At 47.5% G+C, this 22,556-nt stretch overlaps 1 protein-coding gene and 3 non-coding genes across 4 annotated transcripts in view; 3 read left to right on the top strand and 1 right to left on the bottom strand.

The window, feature by feature from the left end:
• The window catches only part of LOC142577288 (band 7 protein AGAP004871-like), a 505,838-nt gene that overhangs the window by 394,593 nt on the left and 88,689 nt on the right, over positions 1-22,556 (bottom strand). The window lies entirely within an intron of this gene.
• TRNAR-CCU (transfer RNA arginine (anticodon CCU)) lies at positions 6,303-6,375 on the top strand. Its single transcript has one exon. It is a non-coding gene; the product is annotated as a tRNA-Arg (tRNA).
• On the top strand, positions 12,198-12,270 carry TRNAR-CCU (transfer RNA arginine (anticodon CCU)). The gene has a single exon. It is a non-coding gene; the product is annotated as a tRNA-Arg (tRNA).
• TRNAR-CCU (transfer RNA arginine (anticodon CCU)) lies at positions 15,509-15,581 on the top strand. Its single transcript has one exon. It is a non-coding gene; the product is annotated as a tRNA-Arg (tRNA).

Genomic DNA, 22,556 nt, shown 5'->3' on the forward strand with positions numbered 1-22,556 from the left:
AAAACAAAATAAGAACTTGTAAACGAAATGGGTATCGAGCCGATGACAACAACGTTAGCAAACGGATATTCACCCGACAATGGATGTGGGAGTACGCTAGTGTCATTTCCCTGCAAACGCCAACATTACCGACGGTTGAAGTCCCCCCTAAACGTCAAAAAGTCTTTAAAGAACGCTACCACCGTGTCACGCCTTGTAAATGTACGGTTATATGAGGATATTTTGTTCGAATGCGCTTATTGGGCCCTTTTTATCGAGAAAAAACGTGCGCTTGTGTGGACTTCACCCTTGAGAGTGGCACAACACTGTACCTCCAGCTTGCGCGCGTGAGATCTTCATACCACATTCAACTATACATGAAGTGGACACTATATTAAAAACCATAACATTTGATGATGTATATGAAACTATACATCCATTTAAATATTAGGCGTTGTTTTATTTTTGCCTGCTAGAGTAATACTTTTGAGAGTGATGCGATGAATAAACCTAACCACAAATACAAATGCATTGCATTCGTCGGACATGAATATCAAAACACGGCATTCCTTATATTCTCATATGCATGCTTTCCTTACTTCTGCACCTTTAGAGCTATGCGTCCTCTTCCTGTTGTTATGATTGGCGTTTAGCACTTTTGTACCTGGCATCCCTTCTCGACGGCGAATGCTTTGCAGGTGGGCGTGCAGCTATGAAAGGCCCTTCACGCTGCATCATCGCTTTCTCAAAACCAGGCAGCTGGCGATTAAATCAGCGTCCCCTGAGACTAACGGAGAAGCATTTATGTTCCGTATCTTCGGCTGTTCGACCGCCGAGAGCTGACGGACGAGACGAGTGCGCGCCAGGATTAGACTAGACCAGACAGACAGCGACGCGCAAACAAAGAAGCTCACTTCGAGGCGACAACAGCCGCCGCCTCCCGTGGAAGCAATAACTTGCCTGAAGACCACTCTACCTGAATCTGAACCTGAACCTGACAAGCGGACTGTCACAAATATCCCACTAATTGATAAAAGGAACCAACGTAGAAGACTTCCATGGGAACGACGTCGACATCAAATTACCAGTTTGCCACGTCGTTGCCTCTTATGAGGCGGCGATTGCGCAACATTGGAGGCGGAGTCCGGCGGAACGGTGCGACGTCATGGGGGGGGGGGGGGGGGAAGCGCTTTCGCGTACGGTTCGAAGATTGTGATTGGCCGAGAAGAGGAACAGTGAATTCCCCAGACGAGAGAAAGGGGAAAAAAGAAGCGCTTAAAAAGCGGATCTTGAGTGTTGTGAGGGGCGGGCTCGTGCTCGTACATGTAAACGATCATCATGTAAATTTGTAAATAAACCATTTTTCTGGCCTCTTGGACGCCGCCCCGGATCTCTCCATCGCCCGGCAGCTGGCACATCACCAGCCACGGAACCGTAATGGCTGCTCAGACACCGAATCGCAACACTGTCTAGGTCTCGGGGGAAAATGTACTATCGCTGATAGTTTACAGATTCGCGGGCTCGGTTCAACGCCGCGGCGGCCACATCCTTATGGAGAATGGGTGGGAGGGGGGGATTCAAAAACGTCTCTGTACGGTGCATTGGGTGCACGTTAAAGAACCCCGGGTGGTCAAAATTTGTCCAGAGCCCGGCACTATACGGCGTGTCTCATAATCATACTGTGGCTTTGACCCGTAATACCCGAAAATTTACCTTCTTTTTTTTTTTTTTGCTGTTTACACGTCACTGCTAAAGCTTACAAAACACGTGAGGCAAATTATAGGTTACCCTGTAAAAGCAACATGGCGCTTGGCTCCCGCAGGTAAACTGCCAATCGGTGCCGTCGATCGTATGTCCTCTTTCAACCTTAAATAAAAGTTAACGGCAATGTTGTAACATTTTGATATGAACTTGCGCGCTTTTCAAAACCTTACTGTGCTAGAGAGTGCTTTATCGCCATTATTCTGAAGGAATTGCTTTCAACAGCGATGCTATAGCCTGGAGTTTTTCAATCATAACAAGAACAAAGAAAATAAGCGGTACACATACAAGTAAACGTAGGGGGATGATATTCTGGCTCAATACACAGCAGCGTGTACGGCCGGGACAGGAGGAGTCCTGAGCATGACACTCGGTGCGTAGCAAATACCTGGGTGCAGCACAGAACAAAATACAAACCATATTAATTACGGGTGCCGTTAGTGTACGAGAGGGTCGCATAGGAAATGCTGAGAGAGGCGATGGCAGCGAGGGCGATAATGTTGAAAGCGATAAGCGTGATTTGCCCTTAGTTTGGAGAACACGTCTTAGTTCGACAAATGACCATTTTTTCTCTGGTAAATGTTCTCCTGAAATCGCGAGAAGATGCCGTTAACAACGAGACGGAAAGTTTGAGTTGGGCGTCATGAAAATTATTAGGGCACATTACAAGAAAAATTTTATATATACCCGACGGAGCGCTTTATTTTCATCCCTATATACAGGGGCGAGCAGAATCGTCTCCTAAAGTGTCTTCAAAAACAACTGCCGAGCCTCGCGTCCGCGATGCGTTACGGATAAGTGATGCTCGGCTTTGCAATATGCAGGTGAGGGTTTCAGCCGAAGTCGCATATAGCTTTCACTAAAGAGACACGCGCCAAAAATAATTATCTTTCTCTAGCTCAGGGGACACCCAAATGAGGTAAGATGCGCTATCAGAATAGAGACCTGATGTGAGCGTAGCAATTTCTGCGGATGTACTACCTGAAGGAAGGAGCCCAAAGAAGAAAAAAAAAACGGGAATGAAGCAGGGAGTCAATTACTATCGCGCGAAGCGTCATTTAGCCCTCGCGTGCTTCCGGAATGTAATGAAAAAAAGAATGGAGAGGAGGAGAGTGACTATCTCCGCAGCACAAGAAGAAAAGTAACATAATGTAAAAGTGCACTATGTTCTCCGATAATGGAAGGAAGGCAAGCATGACCTCTGGACCCACCCCGCAGAAAAGCAGCAACAGCGGCGGGCACTTTACAGCGGGCACGCGGAGGGCGTAAAGACCAGTTAGCGTGATCTCGCTTAGTGCACGAGCAGGCCGAAATCGCGTATAAGGCGCGCCAAATGCAGCTTGTTCCCTCATTGCATTCACCACCAGCGTGCTGCGCGTTACGGTCCGAGCTATTTCATTTCTTCTTGTTTCTTGGCGTTCTCACGCCCATGAGTTGCACCGAAAACGCTTTCTTTTTCCCCCTGCGAGTCGCCAGAGAGCACAGCGCCGTCTTACGCGGCGATATACTACGCGCGTAAGTAGGAAGAAAGATTAGCCACCCCCCTCCCTGTACACCGTCTCCTAACCAATGGCACGACGGTGGGTACAACAAAAGGGGCAAAACGTTGTCTGCCTAATTAGAAAGATCCTTCCCCCCCTCCTCCCTTCCCGTCTGAGCCCCGGCCATAACCGTGAATCACCCCCGGCGGCCACGGCTGCCCCGTCGAGAAGGGTGGGGTGCCAGCGTGGTCCCTCCGCCGTGTCTCGGCAAGAAGCTCAGGCTTCTTGCCGAGAAGCAACTGCGCGGAGACGCCCGGCAGCGGGCGATCAGCGTGCATCTGGGCCGGCACCTCCTCGCACGCCGCTCCGGCGGCCGGGCGACGAGCAGCAGAGTCGGAAGCTGTGCGCGTACACGAGGGCGATAAATATCTGGCAGTATTGAGGATCGAAAACGTCCCTGTGCAGCCCAGTGACTGTCGCGACCATGGATGCAGTCGCCGAGCACATCCATGGTCGCGGGTTCGACTCCCCTGTAGAGCAGCGGAGAAATGCGGGAACTTGTGAGCGCGGGCATTATTCGAAGCTCTCCACTCCTCACAGCCCCTCACAATTCGTTTCCAGGCCATTGATCGCACAAAAAAAAAAAAAAACGAACTTTCAACTTGTATATAGTTCCGCAAGACCATTGTAACATTCTTTCAGACTAGGCTACATTTTATGAACTTACTTTATTTACTTCGATTGAATATTTTATTGACTTGTAGACAAATGAAAAAAAAAATACTTGCCATCCCAGCCCTACGGAAGTGGATGTCCTGCGAAGCTGCTGAAAACTGCCACTTCAACTGCCAAGGGCGGTATGCATTGCTCTATTACTTTAGACTAATGGTAGTAATGGGAGAAATGTTAATTTTGGGCGCACGCCACCGCACATAGCGTTGCTGCCAAAACATTGAAATCAGTTGCTAGGCTGGTTGTTTTATATATGAAAGGCTAGGGACGACATTCCCTACGTCGCAAGCTGCCGTCGGCGCGGCAGCTTCCGCTACAGTGATCTTTACAGGGAACCGTATGCAGGTAGCGCTAAGTACTTCGCGTAATCAGGAGGGCCTTATCAGCAATTATGCGGTTTTGATTATTGCTTTGTGCGTGTTCTTTATTGAAACGTATGCTTTTCTGTATGTTGTATCCGTGATTCCAGAGAAAGTATGCACTGTTCGCTTCACTTTGCTGCCTGCTTGAAACCTCTGCCTTACGGGGGGTACGAGCCATTGCTCCTTGTCCAGCACAGCCGCCGGGATCGGCCGATATTTTTACTATAAAAATGTCCGACGATTAGAGTACTTGTTAATGCGAAACTTGAGCGCAGCTGTATACGTATTTTCATTTCACTACATACTGAGGAAATGAATTTGAGACCGAAATCGCCGCACAGACTGGCAGTGGGCCAGTGCCGTCAGAGCCTCCGCAGAGGGACGGGCAGTATGGGAACGCTGGCATGATGAGTGGCAGCCATAGAGTTTCTAAATAAATACCCTAGAGGGAAATGTGGCGCCAGTGCCTACCGGGGCTTTCATGAGCGTTGCCTCAACTTACAAGGGAATGATGGGAAGTACAGGCTTCGGATTGACTTCGATCTTTAGACTAGTGGCATTTGCGTGCGGCGCAGTAAACTAAGCTATACTCAAATATTATCGCGTAAAATCTAATTTTATTTCTGCAGTGTCTTATATAATGCACAACATGTTACATAAACTTGGTATGACTTTGAGATTGGAGCACGGTTTACTAAGGTTTGCCACCAGGGCACACGAAGGTATGCATTCTTCTGCGATTCTCTTCCCGATAAGGCGCCCGAGAATAATTACTTATTTATTTTTACAACAGTAATAACAACCGTGCATGCACTTACATAAACATACTCATCAAGTATTAATGGAAATAAATATGTATTGTGCGAAAGTGTTGCGCCCTTGAGAGGAAAGCTACAAGTGTCGTCTGTTACGACGCCTGCTCGCTGCAAACGCGAAACTTTTCTCGCAGACGACAGGCACTTGCGAAATCTCTCGCTCTTTCGAAAGGTTGCGTCGGCTGTCAGATTGCTGAACGTCTCCAAGTACATTTAAGCACATTTGCTGCAGTGCTAGCTAGGACGCTTGAGGCCTCCTAGATATACGAGTATGCTTCATTATATATTATATTGACGTACCGCTTCCGAAGCATTATGGCGTGGCTTTGCACTTACCCATTTTGCCACACTAGACTACAGCCAGGAAGCAGCAACGTTTCCTACCACAAGTAAGTTTGTGTTCTCAAAGTCCTAAAACACGCATTTCAATGAGCACATAAATGAGCAATCCATAACAAAGCCCTCAATAAAATTTGATTGTCAAGCCACTAGAAGTACAACTGTCTATGTCTTGTATCAGTAGTACCTTATTTTTCCTATTCTGAAGTTTAATAAAGCACGTAACACTACAGCACCAATCTAACACACTTAACAAACCAAGGTCCAAATGGTCAAAACATGTTCTTTCAACGTTTACGACGCCGTCGCTTTCTCGTCAGTGCTTGGACACCATACCGCGACACAAACATCGTCCCAGCCACTGGCCCAGCGCGCAATCGCCACTTCGAGCAACAGAACAAAGGTAGGGAGCTTTGCGTTGCACTGTCCCACTGCAGGTTATAGCAATTGCGCTTGGAGCGAAACCAAAACTGCCAAAAAATACTTGTAGACTAGTTCGCCAGTCAACAGACTGCCAATCCGTAGCCTGTACTTCCCATCATTCCCATGATGGTTGAACGATCGTAGCGCCAGATTTCCCTCTAGTTATACTAATGCTAAACTCTATGATGGCGGCGGAGCCAGCTGTGAAAGAAGACGACGACGAACGCACGAGCAGTGAGTGACACGCGCGCATTCGCGCAGTTACGCCGAGGGGCGCCAACGAGCCAGCTGTCGAAAAAGACGACGACGAACGCTCGAGCAGGAGCACGAGCGCGTTCACGTGATTAAGCGGAGGAACGTGACCCTCAATCCAGGATTGAGCGCCTAAGAGCTACATTCTAAAAGAAAGCACCCCCGTGGCCTAATGGATAAGGCATCGGTCTCCTAAACCGAGGATTGCGGGTTCGAGTCCCGCCGGGGGTGTACTTATTTTTTGGTTTTCTCCATGCTTCACATTTTTGCCTTTTTATATTTTACGTTTTCATTTGCGCCACTTAAAATTGTCAGTGAACTAAAGCATAGTAATACGGGGCAGATGCCATCTCTCATTTTTGCGACTGTCGAGCCGTTGATAAAAACCTTATGAATGTTTTCGGTTCTTATCTACTGTTCCTCCAGGAAGTCTCGGCTTTCAAAGCGCATTTTTGCTCACAGTATTTATCATCTACGTCGTCATGCATATTGTTAAGAGGGTACACTTAGCAGCATTGGCATTTCAGTGAGAAAACGCCATCAATGATTGATCTGGCTGGTTGTTTCGAAATTTAGATGTAGTTCGCCTTCGGGAGAGCAAGCCATGTTCACCGCAAAGATAGATGAAGACTCCCGCTTCTTTGAACCTTAGAACCACTCATCTTGCTCGCCGATCCTTGTTGTTGTTGTTGAACTGAGTTGTTGTGGAGCGTATACCCACAGTGTGGGAATGGCGATGAATTGGATGGTTAATTTGTCTGTATAAAAACTACGGAATCAACATTTTGAACGCTGTAACTTGGGAGAAATCACCGCCCAAGCACTCCGTACAGATAGTTAACTAGCGACGCCGAAACGTGCGGCCCCGGTGTTAATCACTGGGTTAATCCCGACGGTTCATTAAACGGCAGCTTGGTGGGCTGCCGGATCCTTGGTACGCAATTGCTGCTTGCGCTCGGCTGCGCAAGCCTGTTCTTGCGCCCGGGTTGCAGCATCGGCACGGCGTATAGACGAGCTCGTTCCCGGTTCTGCTCGCGGCGTTGCTGATCGAACTCTGCCTTGCTCCTCGGGAGTACGTATGACGCGTGGCCCACCCACGTCGTTGCCGGGGAGAAACTGCTGCGCCCGCGCTCGGCTGCGACGGAAAGGAACGACGTCACTACTGGCGCAGCCAATCGCGCGCCTCTCTTTCTCTTTTTTTTTTTCGTGAACCCGCATGGGGTTGCGCAGGAGGAGTTTTCGGCGTACAGGCGACAGATGGATGGACGAATCAGCTAGCCATACACAGCATCGCTGTAAAAAGCTCGCGAGTGTCAGACGTATAATAGCATTTACGCATTTGTAACGGACAAATGATAGCTCTTAGTATAACGTGATAACTATAGCATACTGTAGTTATCTCGATAACCGCAGCGCAGATAACATCAGCAGTGCGATAACTACTTAGATATGAGCCAAAGGAAAGACTGCAGCTGTGTAGAGCAACACGACTCAGCTGGTATTCTTTCACATGAGTAAATAATAATTTCTCCGTGTTACTGTTATCAACACAATTTATGTTCAACGTTCGCGTCGTGAATTTAATTCTGGGCTAAGAAGGTTCCTCATAGTGAAGAGGTTCTCGAGTAAAATGCCGTTCCGAGTTAAATTCTGAGATTTAACTCGCTTTTCTGTATCAGTTAGTGGCCGTTATCAAGTTTCACCTGAGTCAATATGCGACCGCTTCGATGGGGAAACGCGCATACGTGATGCATCGTTCACGGGCTGATTGAAAATCTATAGCGACTGTGTCACCACAGCGATTAACCACATGTCAAGAAACTTCCAGAAGTCTCCACCTTCCATCTATAAGTCAGAGCCTCCGCAGAGGGGCGGGCAGTATGGGAATGCTGGCATGATGAGTGGCAGCCATAGAGTTTCTAAATAAATACCCTAGAGGGAAATGTGGCGCCAGTGCCTACGGGGCCTTTCATGAGCGTTGCCTCAACTTACATGGGAATGATGGGAAGTACAGGCTTCGGGTTGACTTCGATCTTTAGACTAGTGGCATTTGCGTGGGGCGCAGTAAACTAAGCTATACTCAAATATTATCGCGTAAAATCTAATTTTATTTCTGCAGTGTCTTATATAATGCACAACACGTTACATAAACTTGGTATGACCAGAGTCCTTCCATGTTTTTCTGGTCACGAAACTCCGCCGTCACGCTATGGGAGAGGTTCATATGCTGCCCAAAGATGCCGCGACGCGGCGCCACTGTGCCACAGAGGGCATCGTTCGCGTACCGAAATGCGTGCGCAGTGCGAGGGGAGCTGACTTTTCGGGTACGTTCTGTGCATGTGCTGTGCTATTTTTCGAGTGTTGGGCTGTTTGGTTGAAGTGGTGGGGTGGGACAACGATGCCGAACACGTGTTGCGTGCCTGGGTGCCGTTCCGGCTACAAGGGCACGACCGAAAAGGTGTCGTTGTTCTGTTTACCTAATAACAAGGAGCAGCGCGAGTAATGGAAGCGGGCCATACCGCGGCAGGAAAGTGGCGGTTTTAATTTCGAATCGAAGTATACACGTGTGTGCGCGAAACACTTTGACGCCTCGGACATCGTCACTGCGTACAATTTCAACATCAACGGCGACGACGTGTCCTTGGAGCGTGAGAAGCCGACGCTGAACACATTTGCTTCATGCTTTGTTGCAACCTCAATTTGTGTTATACCGGGATAGAGTAGTTCACAGCAATAGCGCCCTTACCCCGACCATCTATGAAAGGTATAGCATTAGAATTCCTTTAAATGCAAGTGTTAAAACAGAATAATATGCATTGTTTTATTTTCCATTGTCCTTTAGTCTTGGCTAATGATGGGCTACAATTCTTCAATTGCACGTACTATTAAGTCTATAAGCTGCTATGAGTAAGAAGGTTATTAGCACACTGTTAGCTACATTTGTATTGTGATTTGCTGAGCAAGTTTTGTCTGCATGTTTAAGTAACAGCTGAAGAAGTAGAAAGGTGGTATCTCTAACAAGCCATTTAAAAAAAATTGCTGTATTTGTGATGTGGCTACTTGTGTTCGTTTGAGAGTTCTTTAGCCGTGTGTTATGAAATGCTTATGCTTTACACTTTCTTGTTTATAGAAACAATCGACTATGCATTCTGTACTTATTGCCATTCGTTTGCTGGTGTTTGTTTCCTGCCTCCCAATGCATACCTCTCACGTTTGATCTTATTTCTTTATGCGTATTATATCAGTGTCATGCTTTTAACAAACTTCTTGCATTGTGAATGGTGGACCATTTGTGACCGGACGCCTCCGTGCTATCTGTATTTCGCTCCGCTTATTTTACATGATAAATAAATGATCGTGCTTGTATTTTGTTTTTGCACCAACACGTTTTATTTATTTTGTTAATCGAATTATAAAGTTTTTTTTTTTCATTTTTCGACCATGATAAGAATATCAGGACCGGTGATTGCAACATTTTAACATATTGTAAATAGTTGCGAATTAAGAACCAAAATACCTAGTCTCGTCGTTTCTGCGTCGAAACCACGAGCAGTGAAGTGCTGGGCTTACTGACGCTTCTAAACGACTGCTTGCTAAGGCAATTGCCTAATTACAGCTAGTTTCAACTGTGCAGGTCCTAACACTTCAGGTGTTAAGACATCCGTTGTTAAAAGCCGCACCGAAGGCATTTAGCAGGATGCGTTGTTGGGCAAGTTGGTTCATTGTAATAGGAAACATTGGCTGCGCTTTCTAGACAATCACATGTAAGAAGACAGGACAGGTCTGTCTGTCTGTCCTGTCTTCTTACATGTGATTGTCTAGGAAGACATTTAGTAGCGAAGTTCGTCTTGCATTAATTCTACCTAAATCTTATTCAGAAATGATATCGCTTTGCAAGAAATCTTAAGCGCATGGAGCAGCTCAGTTCCCTTTTCTTTGTCATTAAGTATTCTACGGTAGCAGCCCTTTGCAATAGCAATTTCATTCTTTTGATCTCGTTATAAGATACTGCCCACAGAGTCCTTCTCTGCCACAGTTTAACAGAAACTGAACAGCTGTGCTCGGCGAACAATCTGGCGCTATGCGCAACGGAGAATTGGCGCTTACTCCTCTGGTGATGAGTGGGACCACTGGCGTTTTGTTGCGAATGCGCGGTGTTTAATTTAAGGCAAATATTAAAAAGCGGAGCCCACCGAAGCGTTGAGGCGAACGGCGATGACGAAGAAATCCGGACCGGGACCGCCCGGCCGTGTACAGCGGACGCACTTCGACGGGGGCGAAATGCAAAACACCCGTTTATTTAAATTTAGGTGCATTTTAAAGGATCCCAGGTGGTCAAAACTAATCCTGAGTCCCCCACTAAGGCGTGCCTCAAAATCGTATCGCGGTTCTGGCTCTTAAAATTCTAGATTTCTTCTTTTTGGTCTGAGACCGCCGCAAGCTCCATGTTATGAGCGGCTTTTTTTTTTTTCGTCCCGTGCGCTCATATCATCGCAGAAGACACGCTCAGGCAGTAATTTAATTATATTCAATGTTAAAAATAGTTACGTGAAACTAAAGCGATCGTTGAGGAAGTTGAGAAAGCTAGAATACCGAGGCTGCCCCACACACAACCACAGCGGTAGCGGCGTTCGCATGCCCTCTCATGCACGGTTGCGCCTCTAGCGGCGGGCGCTGGCGCTATATGAAACTGAGGCGGCAGTTTCGTGACCAGAAAAAAACATGGAAGGACTCTGATATGACTTTGAGATTGGAGCAGGGTTTACTAAGGTTTGCCACCAGGGCACACGAAGGTATGCATTCTTCTGCGATTCTCTTCCCGATAAGGCGCCCGAGAATAATTACTTATTTATTTTTACACCAGTAATAACAACAGTGCATGCACATATATAAACATACTCATCAAGTATTAATGCAAATGTATTGTGCGAAAGTGTTGCGCCCTTGAGAGGAATGCTACAAGTGTCGTCTGTTACGACGCCTGCTCGCTGCAAACGCGAAACTTTTCTCGCAGACGACAGGCACTTGCGAAATCTCTCGCTCTTTCGAAAGGTTGCGTCGGCTGTCACGATTGCTGAACTTCTCCAAGTACATTTAAGCACATTTGCTGCAGTGCTAGCTAGGACGCTTGAGGCCTCCTAGATATACGAGTATGCTTCATTATATATTATATTGACGTACCGCTTCCGAAGCATTATGGCGTGGCTTTGCACTTACCCATTTTGCCACACTAGACTACAGCCAGGAAGCAGCAACGTTTCCTACCACAAGTAAGTTTGTGTTCTCAAAGTCCTAAAACATGCATTTCAATGAGCACATAAATGAGCAATCCATAACAAAGCCCTCAATAAAATTTGATTGTCAAGCCACTAGAAGTACAACTGTATATGTCTTGTATCAGTAGTACCTTCTTTTTCCTATTCTGAAGTTTAATAAAGCACGTAACGCTACAGCACCAATCTAACACACTTAACAAACCAAGGTCCAAACGGTCAAAACATGTTCTTTCAACGTTTACGACGCCGTCGCTTTCTCGTCAGTGCTTGGACACCATACCGCGACACAAACATCGTCCCAGCCACTGGCCCAGCGCGCAATCACCACTTCGAGCAACAGAACAAAGGTAGGGAGCTTTGCGTTGCACTGTCCCACTGCAGGTTATAGCAATTGCGCTTGGAGCGAAACCAAAACTGCCAAAAAATACTTGTAGACTAGTTCGCCAGTCAACAGACTGCCAATCCGTAGCCTGTACTTCCCATCATTCCCATGATGGTTGAACGATCGTAGCGCCAGATTTCCCTCTAGTTATACTAATGCGAAACTCTATGATGGCGGCGGAGCCAGCTGTGAAAGAAGACGACGACGAACGCGCGAGCAGTGAGTGACACGCGCGCATTCGCGCAGTTACGCCGAGGGGCGCCAACGAGCCAGCTGTCGAAAAAGACGACGACGAACGCTCGAGCAGGAGCACGAGCGCGTTCACGTGATTAAGCGGAGGAACGCGACCCTCAATCCAGGATTGAGCGCCTGAGAGCTACATTCTAAAACGAAGCACCCCCGTGGCCTAATGGATAAGGCATCGGTCTCCTAAACCGAGGATTGCGGGTTCGAGTCCCGCCGGGGGTGTACTTACTTTATGGTTTTCTCCATGCTTCACATTTTTGCCTTTTTATATTTTACGTTTTCATTTGCGCCACTTAAAATTGTCAGTGAACTAAAGCATAGTAATACGGGGCAGATGCCATCTCTCATTTTTGCGACTGTCGAGCCGTTGATAAAACCTTATGAATGTTTTCGGTTCTTATCTACTGTTCCTCCAGGAAGTCTCGGCTTTCAAAGCGCATTTTTGCTCACAGTATTTATCATCTACGTCGCCATGCATATTGTTAAGAGGGTACACTTAGCAGCATTGGCATTTCAGTGAGAAAAATACATCAATGATTGATCTTTCTGGTTGTTTCGAAATTTAGATGTAGTTCATCTTCGGGAGAGCAAGCCATGTTCACCGCAAACATAGATGAAGACTCCCGCTTCTTTGAACCTTAGAAACACTCATCTTGCTCGCCGATCCTTGTTGTTGTTGAACTGAGTTGTTGGGGAGCGTATACCCACAGTGTGGGAATGACGATGAATTGGATGGTTAATTTGTCTGTATAAAAACTATGGAATTAACATTTTGAACGCTGGAACTTGGGAGAAATGACCGCCCAAGCACTCCGCACAGATGGTTAACTAGCGACGCTGAAACGTGCGGCCCCAGTGTTTATCACTGGGTTAATCCCGACGGTTCATTAAACGGCAACTTGGTGGGCTGCCGGATCCTTGGTACGCAATTGCTGCTTGCGCTCGGCTGCGCAAGCCTGTTCTTGCGCCCGGGTTGCAGCATCGGCACGGCGTATAGACGAGCTCGTTCCCGGTTCTGCTCGCGGCGTTGCTGATCGAACTCTGCCTTGCTCCTCGGGAGTACGTATGACGCGTGGCCCACCCACGTCGGAGCCGGGGAGAAAGTGCTGCGCCCGCGCTCGGCTGCGACGGAAAGGAACGACGTCACTAATGGCGCAGCCAATCGCGCGCCTCACTTTCTCTTTTTTTTTTTTCGTGAACCCGCATGGGGTTGCGCAGGAGCAGTTTTCGGCGTACAGGCGACAGATGGATGGACGAATCAGCTAGCCACATACAGCGTCGCTGTAAAAAGCTCGCGAGTGTCAGACGTATAATAGCATTTACGCATTTATAACGGACAAATGATAGCTCTCTGTATAATGTGATAACTATAGCATACTGTAGTTATCTCGATAACCGCAGCGCAGATAACATCAGCAGTGCGATAACTACTTAGATATGAGCCAAAGGAAAGACTGCAGCTGTGTAGAGCAACACGACTCAGCTGGTATTCTTTCACATGAGTAAATAATAATTTCTCCGTGTTACTGTTATCAACACAATTTATGTTCAACGTTCGCGTCGTGAATTTAATTCTGGGCTAAGAAGGTTCCTCATAGTGAAGAGGTTCTCGAGTAAAATGCCGTTCCGAGTTAAATTCTGAGATTTAACTCGCTTTTCTGTATCAGTTAATGGCCGTTATCAAGTTTCACCTGAGTCAATATGCGACCGCTTCGATGGGGAAACGCGCATACGTGATGCATCGTTCACGGGCTGATTGAAAATCTATAGCGACTGTGTCACCACAGCGATTCACCACGTGTCAAGAAACTTCCAGAAGTCTCCACCTTCCATCTATAAGTCAGAGCCTCCGCAGAGGGGCGGGCAGTATGGCAATGCTGGCATGATGAGTGGCAGCCATAGAGTTTCTAAATAAATACCCTAGAGGGAAATGTGGCGCCAGTGCCTACGGGGGCTTTCATGAGCGTTGCCTCAACTTACATGGGAATGATGGGAAGTACAGGCTTCGGGTTGACTTCGATCTTTAGACTAGTGGCATTTGCGTGGGGCGCAGTAAACTAAGCTATACTCAAATATTATCGCGTAAAATCTAATTTTATTTCTGCAGTGTCTTATATAATGCACAACACGTTACATAAACTTGGTATGACTTTGAGATTGGAGCAGGGTTTACTAAGGTTTGCCACCAGGGCACACGAAGGTATGCATTCTTCTGCGATTCTCTTCCCGATAAGGCGCCCGAGAATAATTACTTATTTATTTTTACACCAGTAATAACAACAGTGCATGCACATATATAAACATACTCATCAAGTATTAATGCAAATGTATTGTGCGAAAGTGTTGCGCCCTTGAGAGGAATGCTACAAGTGTCGTCTGTTACGACGCCTGCTCGCTGCAAACGCGAAACTTTTCTCGCAGACGACAGGCACTTGCGAAATCTCTCGCTCTTTCGAAAGGTTGCGTCGGCTGTCACGATTGCTGAACTTCTCCAAGTACATTTAAGCACATTTGCTGCAGTGCTAGCTAGGACGCTTGAGGCCTCCTAGATATACGAGTATGCTTCATTATATATTATATTGACGTACCGCTTCCGAAGCATTATGGCGTGGCTTTGCACTTACCCATTTTGCCACACTAGACTACAGCCAGGAAGCAGCAACGTTTCCTACCACAAGTAAGTTTGTGTTCTCAAAGTCCTAAAACATGCATTTCAATGAGCACATAAATGAGCAATCCATAACAAAGCCCTCAATAAAATTTGATTGTCAAGCCACTAGAAGTACAACTGTATATGTCTTGTATCAGTAGTACCTTCTTTTTCCTATTCTGAAGTTTAATAAAGCACGTAACGCTATAGCACCAATCTAACACACTTAACAAACCAAGGTCCAAACGGTCAAAACATGTTCTTTCAACCTTTACGACGCCGTCGCTTTCTCGTCAGTGTTTGGACACCATACCGCGACACAAACATCGTCCCAGCCACTGGCCCAGCGCGCAATCACCCCTTCGAGCAACAGAACAAAGGTAGGGAGCTTTGCGTTGCACTGTCCCACTGCAGGTTATAGCAATTGCGCTTGGAGCGAAACCAAAACTGCCAAAAAATACTTGTAGACTAGTTCGCCAGTCAACAGACTGCCAATCCGTAGCCTGTACTTCCCATCATTCCCATGATGGTTGAACGATCGTAGCGCCAGATTTCCCTCTAGTTATACTAATGCGAAACTCTATGATGGCGGCGGAGCCAGCTGTGAAAGAAGACGACGACGAACGCGCGAGCAGTGAGTGACACGCGCGCATTCGCGCAGTTACGCCGAGGGGCGCCAACGAGCCAGCTGTCGAAAAAGACGACGACGAACGCTCGAGCAGGAGCACGAGCGCGTTCACGTGATTAAGCGGAGGAACGCGACCCTCAATCCAGGATTGAGCGCCTGAGAGCTACATTCTAAAACGAAGCACCCCCGTGGCCTAATGGATAAGGCATCGGTCTCCTAAACCGAGGATTGCGGGTTCGAGTCCCGCCGGGGGTGTGCTTATTTTATGGTTTTCTCCATGCTTCACATTTTTGCCTTTTTATATTTTACGTTTTCATTTTTGCCACTTAAAATTGTCAGTGAACTAAAGCACAGTAATACGGGGCAGATGCCATCTCTCATTTATGCGACAGTCGAGCCACTGATAAAACCTTATGAATGTTTTCGGTTCTTATCTACTGTTCCTCCAGGAAGTCTCGGCTTTCAAAGCGCATTTTTTTCTCACAATATTTATCATCTACGTCGCCATGCATATTGTCAAGAGGGTACACTTAGCAAGCAGCATTGGCATTTCAGTGAGAAAACGCCATCAATGATTGATCTGTCTGGTTGTTTCGAAATTTAGATGTAGTTCACCTTCGGGAGAGCAAGCCATGTTCACCGCAAACATAGATGAAGACTCCCGCTTCTTTGAACCTTAGAAACACTCATCTTGCTCGCCGATCCTTGTTGTTGTTGTTGTTGAACTGAGTTGTTGGGGAGCGTATACCCACAGTGTGGGAATGACGATGAATTGGATGGTTAATTTGTCTGTATAAAAACTACGTAATTAACATTTTGAACGCTGGAACTTGGGAAAAATCACCGCCCAAGTGCTCCGTGCAGATGGTTAACTAGCGACGCCGAAACGTGCGGCCCTGGTGTTTATCACTGGGTTAACCCCGACGGTTCATTAAACGGCAACTTGGTGGGCTGCCGGATCCTCGGTACGCAATTGCTGCTTGCACTCGGCTGCGCAAGCCTGTTCTTGTGCCCGGGTTGCAGCATCGGCACGGCGTATAGACGAGCTCGTTCCCGGTTCTGCTCGCGGCGTTGCTGATCGAACGCTGCCTTGCTCCTCGGGAGTACGTATGACGCGTGGCCCACCCACGTCGGAGCCGGGGAGAAACTGCTGCGCCCGCGCTCGGCTGCGACGGAAAGGAACGCCGTCACTACTGGCGCAGCCAATCGCGCGCCTCACTTTCTCTCTTTTTTTTTTTCGTGAACCCGCATGGGGTTGCGCAGGAGGAGTTTTCGGCGTACAGGCGACAGATGGATGGACGAATCGGCTAGCCATATACAGCGTCGCTGTAAAAAGCTCGCGAGTGTCAGACGTATAATAGCATTTACGCATTTATAACGGACAAATGATAGCTCTCAGTATAATGTGATAACTATAGCATACTGTAGTTATCTCGATAACCGCAGCGCAGATAACATCAGCAGTGCGATAACCACTTAGATATGAGCCAAAGGAAAGACTGCAGCTGTATAGAGCAACACGACTCAGCTGGTATTCTTTCACATGAGTAAATAATAATTTCTCCGTGTTACTGTTATCAACACAATTTATGTTCAACGTTCGCGTCGTGAATTTAATTCTGGGCTAAGAAGGTTCCTCATAGTGAAGAAGTTCTCGAGTAAAATGCCGTTCCGAGTTAAATTCTGAGATTTAACTCGCTTTTCTGTATCAGTTAGTGGCCGTTATCAAGTTTCACCTGAGTCAGTATGCGACCGCTTCGATGGGGAAACGCGCATACGTGATGCATCGTTCACGGGCTGATTGAAAATCTATAGCGACTGTGTCACCACAGCGATTCACCACGTGTCAAGAAACTTCCAGAAGTCTCCACCTTCCATCTATAAGTGCTCCTTCTCGCTGTCTGGTTACACAGGATGGGGGCTGAGGTAAAAGAGAAGAACGTGTCGCTAGAAGAAAACGACAAAAGATCAAGTAAACTAACCAACACGGCGGACAACATTTCTTCCTACGCTTCGCTAGCGACTTCGGGCATCTCTGAAGGAAGAAAGAAGAACGATAATAATAATAATAATAATAATAATAATAATAATAATAATAATAATAATAATAATAATAATAATAATAATAATAATCTGTCTCATTTAATTCACCCTTCGCTCCGCCGATCCTGCGAAGCGTAAAGCGAAAGCACTGCCCACGTGACCGACAATCACCGGCGGTCCGCTCCGAGCGACCGCTTCGTTCCCGTCCGATATACAGTGTTCAGCACTCAGTGCTCCCCCCTCCCCCCTGCACCGATATTTCGACACCGCGCATGGTTCTTTATTGACGCAATAGTGTGCCGCTTTTGTTTTATCGGCGCCTTCCGCTTTCATTTTTCTCTCTGTCACCTTCGTTTTCATTTACGTCCTGTTCCACACTACGTCCATTCTTTTCCTTACCGCCCCTCAGCGCAAACTCCTTCCGTGCAGTACAAGGTGTACGGGGTTTAGGTTGATGCGAGTCGATTTAGCGCCAACAATTTATCCCTCTAGTGCCTTTCTTTCTGTGTTTTTTTTTTTGTAAGCGCTACACTGTTATTCGGCTTTCACACATTGTTCCTTGCCCTTCATTCTCGCCAACGCGGATCGTTTCTTCCCAGACTTTCGCTCGATCTCGTGTGTCTGTCCGTCCTCGCTGTTATTACTTTTGACCTCGTCCCGCCTCACGTAGCCCGCGGCGCCACGTCGATGCCGTGTCTTTCGCGAAATGAAGCGGATATTGCCACGAGTTACGCTGTAAGAGAGGTATATTTAAGGCTGCATCATAGCGTTCACGAACTGCCCTGCGGCAAGGTGTTTGTGCGGCAAATGCCTCCTCCACTCCTCTGTGCGCAGGTGTCCCCCGAAAGTCATCCATAAAGTGAGTAATGGAGAGGCAGTATACATTTAGGCACGTGCCCGTCTCACTTCATAGAAAGAAGAAATTGGTTCCCGGAACGAACGGGGAAATCGAATCTCACTCGACGGTCGACGCGGCTCGGTTCGGTTCTCCTCGTCTGATTTATTTTGTGGCGCGCAAGTCATCAGCGCGTAGAGGATTCCGTTAGACACCTCTGCGTTCTCTGTGCGCTTGTCAGCATGCATTTAAACGGCATAATCGTGGCATCTATTTTGCGCTGGGAGCTGCATTTGGTTTGCAGTGACAATAAATGAAGCCCTATAGGTTCCCCTAATTTTTCGCTTAAAGGCGTGTAACGTGCTTTCTTGCTTGAAGTTATATTACCAAGCGATCTTGGAACAAGAGGCTCGGACAACAAACTGTGCTGCTAACATACGCTCAGTAGCGCCGTTCAATAGCCGCGTGTCGAGATGAAGAGGGTATTGACCTTCTAGAAATAAAAAAAAAATCATTTAGCGCACTTGGAGAAAGATCAAGCTACTGGAACTTCGCACAATATAACATCTTTCGTTAACTTCAAAGCAATGGTGAAAGCCCTGTTTACGTTGTGTTAATTTGACCAACAATTGTTTTCTACCTGATAAGGTAAACAACGCCAAAACGGGACTAAGGTTCAGAACAAACACAGCACCCCTGTCGTCCGTTTCTCCCGTCTCAGCCACGCTTTTGTGATGCTTACCGTATCATGTCATACCTACAAGCTTGGCTAACAGCCACATTGCAGTAGTCTACTTCGCAAGAACGTTCGTAAAGAAAAAAAAAAAAAGTCAGCAGTTTTCAGCCCTTCCTGCGCCTCTGAACTCATTTACCGCGACAGCAGTTACTCCCCCGACTAGCCACAACGCCCTCAACTTTACGCCAAACCTATGCAACCCTGTGACGATTTCCTGTAATACGACAACATGATGACAAAGACGCCGACGCTGAACGACGACGACGCGCCAATCATAACAGAGGTGACCGGTCAATGACACGAACATCATGACTGTGGCGGTATATATGGTGGTACGACGACGTACACTGTTAAAAAATTAAATTATGGGGTTTTACGTGCCAAAACCACTTTCTGATTATGAGGCACGCCGTAGTGGAGGACTCCGGAAATTTCGACCACCTGGGGTTCTTTAACGTGCACCTAAATCGAAGTACACGGGTGTTTTCGCATTTCGCCCCCATCGAAATGCGGCCGCCGTGGCCGGGATTCGATCCCACGACCTCGTGCTCAGCAGCCTAACACCATAGCCACTGAGCAACCACGGCGGGTGACGTACATTGTGGTGCAACAAAATGGACGGAGCAAACTTCCTCCGCGATACAACTTCATTGTACCACAGGTGACTGCGCGTCGTGTTTACGAATGCGTATTGATTCCTCGTCGGAACGGCCAGCTGAACCGCGAGAAATTCTTGATGGAATGACGAGACAATAGAGCGCCCTCTGTGCCGCTACCCATCTTTCGACGCGCAACGAGGTGTTCTACAAGGTAGCCTTAGCCACTGGAATGATAGTCCGCGCTCACAGGAAAAAAATCGTGAGCCATTCTACTCTGTGAAGGTGGTTGACCAGCGATGCTGTGTAGCACACGACAAAGAGGTGACACAGAATTTGTACCAAAGGCAGGAACACATTTATTATCTTTATCGGTGGTCATCGTGACGAAAGGTACGCACACACATTTATTTTTGTACGTCCGCGTTCATTCGTGTTATGCGTTCGCTATGTACATTCGTGTTTTCATTTCGTGATGTATTGAGGCAAAGGGTTTTAGACCGAAATCGCCGCACCGACTGACAGTGAGTGGGCCAGTGCCGTCTGCTCCTCCACAGAGGGAGGACCAGTATGAGAACGTTGTCATGATGAGTGGCAACGGAGCCAGCTGTGGAAGAAGACGACGACGTAGGCGGCGAGCACGAGCGGGTTCGCGCGGTTACGCTGAGGGGTGCCAACGAGCCAGCTGTGGTAGAAGACGACGACGAACGCACGAGCAGTTGCATGAGCCAAAGCTGATGACGATAGCTTTGCTCACGCACATTGGCTGACGGACAGAAAAAATGCGCGGAACCCTAGCCATAAACATCTCTGCTGTAAAAAATCCTGGCACCTATATGGGCCTTAAGAATTTTTGCGTGCACAAGGTCACGGAATACCCATTGCGCTTTTCGATGGCGACTGGGTTGTACGAACACCTGCAACTGTCAGCGAACATTCATCTGCGGTTGTGCTCACACTGAATGCCTCTTTATTATTTTAAAGCGAATAACTTTGTTTAGCTATTTCGGCTGTCTACGGGTAGGTCAGTGGGGCGATAGTGGTCGGACTTGAGGGAGGGACGGCCAGCCACTTTTACCATTTCATTCCGCGCATACAAAGCTTGTGAAGAGGGGAATCGCGAAGATGTGTGTCAGCGAAGACTGAAAAAATCATGCCAACACCTAATGCACGATAGCTTCGGACGGCAAGCCTCGCGTTTAAGCTGCGCTGGTTACCCGAGCCACGTGCTTGTGACAGTCGCAGAAGGACTGCTTAAGAAGGCGCAGCAAAGCAGTTCGGAGCAGGTTCACGTTTCGAGCACTGACATGAACTAAAGAAAGGTTGCCGTCATCCTCTACATACACGGGTTCTCCCATAGAATAAAGAAGATTGTTGGAAGGAGCGGCATCAACGTTGTATTTTCGGCACCTAATAAATTGGTCAGCCTCTGTAAAAACACAAGGCCAGAAAGAATCCCACGTAGCGCATGCGAAAAAGAACATAAAAACAAATTCATTGATTGCATCGCCGGTGTGGCATACCGTATTCCTCTCGGGTGTGGACGGTCCTATACATCGGTCAAACAGGCAGATGCATAAATGACAGGCTACGAGAACACAGTAACAGAGTTAACAACTTGGCCGCTGACGGCTTTCTTGCCATCCATTGCCAGAGATGCAAATGCAAACCAAGATATAAAGAAACAGTCATCATGAGTAGAAGCAGGTGTGAAATGACGCGCTTGATAATAGAAGCCAGACATATCAACATTCAGCGACGCATGCGTCAGTAAACCTTCCATTTCATTATCCTCAAAAGAGCTGAATTATCTTTGTTCGCGTTGAACGTGTACATGTCTGTGAATATGTGAGTCAAGAAACTGCCTCCGTGTGGTTCCCAGTTTATATTTTTTGTTTATTCTTCCAAAAATTTTACACGTGCTGTATGATGGTTCGAAGGTGTATATATAGCGACGAGAACGAGAAATAAATATGTTGTTGAAAGTTAGCGCTGTGTGGTGTCAGATGTGCCTTCTGTTGTCCGTGTCAAGCTTGCGCTATAACAAAATAAGACAGCCGATGGAGCGACGACTCAATGATAGACTTATGCGTACTAAGGAACGTACGGACAGAGCAAATCCTGTTTCGTGCTCCGAAGTGCTGTCGTCTCTAATACAGAGACGTCGCTAAGACTTCCCCTACGCTCACTGTGCAGACAGAGCTGCCGTTTTTTCATATACGAAGGAACGAAGGCAATTGCGAAAACAAGAAGAAAAACATAATAACGCAGCACTCTGAAAAAAGGAAACAGGGGTGGAAATCCGAACCTTTTCTCGCGCAATGCTGCCGCCGCCACTGCTGCCGGGGAGGAGTTTGGCATGGACCATGGAGTAGAGCCCATGGCACGCATAACCGCGGCCCCCAGCAGCGGTCGTTCCGAAGCGCGTTATTGTATCCAAGTAAAATTGCGCCCACGACCATGGAAAATAGGATGAAATACACGAAGAAAACGCAGCGCAGCGAGCCTTACGAAAAAAAAAAGAAAGAAAAACGCAAGGAACATCCCCGCTTCCGTTTTCGAATGCTTTTCGTGTACCACCGGTCATGCGTGTATATAGCGTAGAGGCTTGTAATGCGCACCGCGGACTTTACGTATAAAAGCGCGCGCTACGCCGCTGCTTGCATTCAAGGCGCGATGCTGCCATCTGCAAAAACGTGGAAGCGTGGACGTGCGGGTGGAGAAAGGAGAAGGGGGAGAGAACAGGGGCGAAAGGGCCGCCCGCTATACGACCCGTTTCATTTCGCGTCGCCGCAGCGGCGATTTGATCGTATTTCGCGTTAACCGGCCTCTACTGCCTCCGACCGCGACGTGCTCTGGAACTCCAAGTAAACAAACGCCGGATGCGCGAACAGACAGAGAGGAGGCCAACGAAACGAGAGCCTTGGACAATACCGCCAGCGCCGCGGGTAGCTGCGGTTCGCGGGCGGGCGCGGAAGAAGAAATTAAAATAGAAAGGAGAGACAACCAACTGTACATAT

The sequence above is a fragment of the Dermacentor variabilis genome, chromosome 1 (assembly GCF_050947875.1).
Source record: "Dermacentor variabilis isolate Ectoservices chromosome 1, ASM5094787v1, whole genome shotgun sequence".
NCBI lineage: Eukaryota > Metazoa > Arthropoda > Arachnida > Ixodida > Ixodidae > Dermacentor > Dermacentor variabilis.